This window comes from Berghia stephanieae, chromosome 8 (genome assembly GCF_034508935.2).
Source record: "Berghia stephanieae isolate SIO BIC M18660-M18661 chromosome 8, UCSD_Bste_1.3, whole genome shotgun sequence".
NCBI classification, from domain to species: Eukaryota; Metazoa; Mollusca; class Gastropoda; order Nudibranchia; family Aeolidiidae; genus Berghia; species Berghia stephanieae.
This window is the reverse complement of record NC_088367.1, coordinates 42,578,833-42,583,832: the sequence shown is the minus strand read 5'-3', so window position 1 is coordinate 42,583,832 and position 5,000 is coordinate 42,578,833. Positions and strand designations below refer to the sequence as shown.

Sequence of the window (5,000 nt, the reverse complement as noted above, 5' to 3'; positions counted from 1 at the left end):
TTCTTTTTTACTGTCTTCAATTTGTGATTTCTATTCTTTTTTTTTCCGATTTGACATAGATGTTAATTTGAGGGGAAAAAAAGTTATATCTAAAATGTATTGATCTTATTTGGGGGGAGGGTGGGGTTGCTTTTCTTTCTGTTTTTTTTTTATTTCATCATTATTGTTTTATTGCGTTTTATTGATTTAAAAATATGATTGATATTTATAATGATAGATAAATGCGATAGACAACACGGCTGCAACTGTGAGATTTGCTACAAATTAACCGCAATATCCGAGACTCCATTTACATAATCTCGTTATATCTCTATCATAATTTCCCCTAACCTAATATTATTATGTTACGTCCTCTATTTTCTGATCATTTAATTTCATGTAAACGTGATTGAGATCTTAACCATCAAACCGTAAAGATTAACGTTATATATATATATATATATATATATATATATATATATTATATATATATATATATATATATATATAACGTTAATCTTTACGTTAATCTTTAATATATATATATATATCTCGATGGTCGGCGGATCAAACCTTTGAAGTCTACATCGGAACTCTGTGCACTATGATTTATTAAATTTTGGGCGGATCAGGGGGGGGGGGGGGGGGGGGGGGCTCGGGATCGATCTCGGCGATCCCATTGCATGTCATGTGACGCGAGTGCTCTACCAACTGAGTAATCGGGACCCCCAGTAAGATAAGCTCCAAAACTGGACATGTATTGAAAGGGTCCGTCATGATATTTTTTGGACAAGTGGAGGGCCATCTGAATCGGTCGATTATTGAAGTTAAAAAAAATAAATCTGGCTAACCTTTTTATAAAGATTTCTTTCTGTTTTCTTTTTTAAATGGATCAAAATATGTCAATATGCATTCGAATTCAGAAAAACTTTTAACCCTTTAACGTCGAAACTGAATTTCTTCCCAATATAAATTTATTTTCCTCATAGTTTATTTGGTACATTTTATATCAAGATTTCATATAATGAAATAGAAAAATAGAGCTTATAATGTATTTCTATATACTGGAATATCCTATGTGCTCAAAATACTTTGCAAGGGGTTCCAACTAAACAGCAAAAGTTAACATATTGGACGAGACATGATGCCTGTGAGGCGCTATTACACTTGTTTTTGTTTTTTTAAACAGAAAGAACGCTGTTAGCACCAGGTACCCATTTTCACGTGTTCGGTGAGATAATGTGAGTAAGGGGCTGAACTCTGAAACCAGAAGATCTGTTGCAATACAGGACTAGTCTCACACTTTCAAAGAAATTGGAACCAGTATTATGACATCACACTTTGTTTTCTATTAAGAACCTCCCTGGTTACACATGACTCTATTGGTTGAGCTATGCTATTAATTACAACTCACAATTAAGTTTTTCCCCCGTAATCTTCGTCTTCTTTTATGACAATTTTTTTAGGTTAATATCAGGCCATGAGTTTACAAAGGCTCCTGGCCTTTGTAAACTAATGACCTGATAGTGATCAAAAATTACATCACAAAAGAAGGTGACGATCACCAACCGACAGTGTTGCTAGGAGTTTTCAAAGGAACAAATGATTCTATTGGCTGAGCTTTAGATTACATCTCACAATAATTGTTAATTACCCCCCCCCCCCTCCCCCAACACTCCCTGGATCTTCTTCTTCTATTTTGACGAATATCTTTTTTAGGTTAATATCAGGCCATGAGTTTACAAAGGCGACGGTCCGTGGCCTTTGTAAACTAATGACTTGATACTGATCAATAATTACATCACAAAAGAAGACGAAACAAATGATTCTATTGGTTGAGCTTTTGATTACATCTCACAATTAACCCCCCCCCCCCCCCCAAACACTCCCTGGATCTTCGTCTTCTATTTCGACGAAATATTTTTAGCTTGATATCAGGCCATGATTTTACCTCGGCTACGGTCGTGGCCTTTGTAAACTAAAGACCTGATACTGATCAAAAAATTACGTCACAAAAGAAGATGTCGATTACCAACCGACATTGAAAAGTGAGGTTAGTTGTTGTTAGAAGTTCTCAAAGAAAACAAACGATTCTTTTGCTTGAACTATTGATTACAACTCACAATTAATTTTTTTCCCCCGTAATCTTCGTCTTCTTTTTGGACGAATTTTAAAAAAAATTTTGGTTAAGGGCTAACCCACACCGTCACAGCCGTCCTCTGCCGTCTTCCGGATAAAGGCGTCGGGCACGGGCAAAATACTAAAGAATAAAGAGAAGAGCCTCTAGACTTACCCATACCAAGCACCCGACGTCCTCTGTCGTTTTTTGTTTTTTTCGAGCTTGGTATGGGTAGGTGTAGCCGCTCTTCTATTTATTCTTAATATTATTTTGTCCATGCCCGACGTCTTTATCCGGAACACGGTAGAGGACGGCAGTGCCGGGTCGTCGGAGTCAATCTCACAGTGTGGGGTAGCCCTTAGTATCAGACCATGAGTTTTCGAAGAAGGCTACGAAGGTCCAGTCCAACACCAGTTCCTCATTGACACCTCTTCTTTTGTTGGGCTCTAGTTGGTTTTCCTCCAAAGTTCGTCACAGTTGGAAATTTTGTCTGTTCGTTAATTTTATCTTCAAGATAGAAAAAAAGCCGTTTGTAGAGGGTTAATTGCAGTGCAACTGATAATATCAGGGAAGAGAGAAAAACATCGACAGGAAAGCTATAATTTCAAATCGATCTCCTGTCTCTCTCTCTCTCTCTCTCTCTCTCCATTGTAAGCGTTGCCGACTTTCAACAAATTTTATAAATAATGCATTGCCTCTTCTATTCACTTCAAATAGAACCATAGATTTTTATTGAAAAGAGACTGTGCACGGAGCTGGGTTTTTATTTCTTCTTCCTTTTTCCCTGCCCAACATTGTGGAATAGTTCGTTTGTTGATTGGTTGCTTTTTTTTGGTTTTTGTTTTTTTGAAAGAGTGAATTTAACTTTTACGACTGGTATTTTTATATTTTGGGATGGGGGGGGGGGGGGGGGGGGGGGGGGGGGGGGGCATTTATTTTAGAACAATGAAAAGCAATAAATATTACATTGCATTTGTTGAGCGCTTGACAACCATATCACGAGGAAGTTCTCAGAGTGCTTTACAGGTATACAAACAATAACAAAGACCTGAGTGACGTCAACTTCGATATATCTTTTCCTGGGCGGGACTCTACGGTATGAGTATGAGCTATCCACCAGCTCTCCCCCGGCGGCCAGGCCGAGTTGTCCTACCAGTAAGGTCGCGGGTTCGAGCCCCCAATCGCCGCTGCAAAATTATTATTGTCTTCTGGTACTTTCATTTTGATATTGATCTTTTATATAGAACAATATCCAGTAAACTTGCTCAAAGCGCTTTACAAGAGGTCCCCGACCAACAGCAACAAGAAATATATTGAACGAGACATGACGCCTGTTAGGCGATATTACAATTTTTTTCCGACATAGACAACGCTGTTCACGGCCAGGTACTCATTTTACACCTCAGAACGGTGAGAGAATGTGAGTAAAAAGCCTTTTCCAAGGGCTCAACTATGCGCCCGAATGAGGCTCGAACCCAGGACCTTCCAATCCGAAAAAAGCGAGTGTCGTCATAGCACAATTCCACATGGTCGCGCATTTTAAAAATGAAATCAATAATATTGTCATTCTGACAAAAGAATACGATGACTTCACTCTCTCTCTCTCTCTCTCTCTCTCTCTCTCTCTCTCTCTCTCTCTATCTATCTATCTCTCTCTCTCTATCTATCTATCTCTCTCTCTCTATCTATCTATCTCTCTCTCTCTATCTATCTATCTATCTATCTATCTATCTATCTATCTATCTATCTATCTATCTATCTATCTATCTATCTATCTATCTATCTATCTATCTATCTCTCTATCTATCTATCTATCTATCTATCTATCTATCTATCTATCTATCTATCTATCTATCTCTCTCTCTCTCTCTCTCTCTCTCTCTCTCTCTGTATAAAATATCTGCGTCCATCATTTCAAATATCAAATAAATCAATTTAGTTTATACAAATCTAACATGCATATTGACTCAAAAAGCAAAGTGAAAACGGCAACTCAAAACAACTCTTTTGTTTTTTCGCATTGATCGTCTTATACCAAGAATGTCAACACAACGGCAATGATGATGATAACAATAATAATAATATATGGAAGTTTTAGCGGTTATCATCATGGCATGTCGAAAAGAGCTTTCTAAGATGACGTCAGATAAATATCTTTTTTAAAAAGTGTGTTGGTAACAGTGCTAGACAAGACAACGCATATATATATATATATATATATATATATATATATATATATATATATATATATATATATATAAGAGAAAATTGAGCTTTTGAGCTTTTTTTATATAGCGCAATATCCACTAAACGTGTTCAAATCGCTTTACAGGGGGTCCCTGACCAACAGCAACACTTGACATTTAGGACAGGTCAGGACATGACGCCTGTTAGGCGATATTACAATTTTTCGGACAAAGACAACGCTGTTAACGGCCAGGTACTCATTTTACACACGAATACGGTGAGAGAATGTGAGTAAAGAGCCTTTTCCAAGGACTCAACTATGCGCCAAGTGAGGCTCGAACTCAGGACCTTCCGATCCGAAAGAGAGTGTCATACCACTAGACCACATAGCCGCACACCAAAAGTATCCCCAAAAAAATTCGTCTGCCTGACAGGCTGATTTTTCTGGGTTTAAAAAAAATTATTTATTTGTTTATTTAAAAAAAAAATTTTTGGATGTTTTTATTTATTTATTTATTTTGTTGTTGTTGTATTTTTCTCACTTAGTTTGACTGGCACTGTTTCATACGAAAGGGCAGCGCGGCTCAGCGGTACGGTCTTTGCTTCGTATCCGAAAGGTACTAAGTTCGATCACCACCCGCCGCTGCGCTGTGTGGCCTTGAGCAAGTCACCTCGTCCTAGCTCAATTTGCGGCGCTGCACTGCGGCTGACGCCT

At 37.8% G+C, this 5,000-nt stretch overlaps 1 protein-coding gene across 2 annotated transcripts in view; it reads left to right on the top strand.

Moving 5' to 3' along the window:
• LOC144978715 (vesicular glutamate transporter 3-like) overlaps positions 1–5,000 on the top strand; it is a 350,750-nt gene that overhangs the window by 147,081 nt on the left and 198,669 nt on the right. The gene's annotated exons all lie outside the window — the stretch shown is intronic.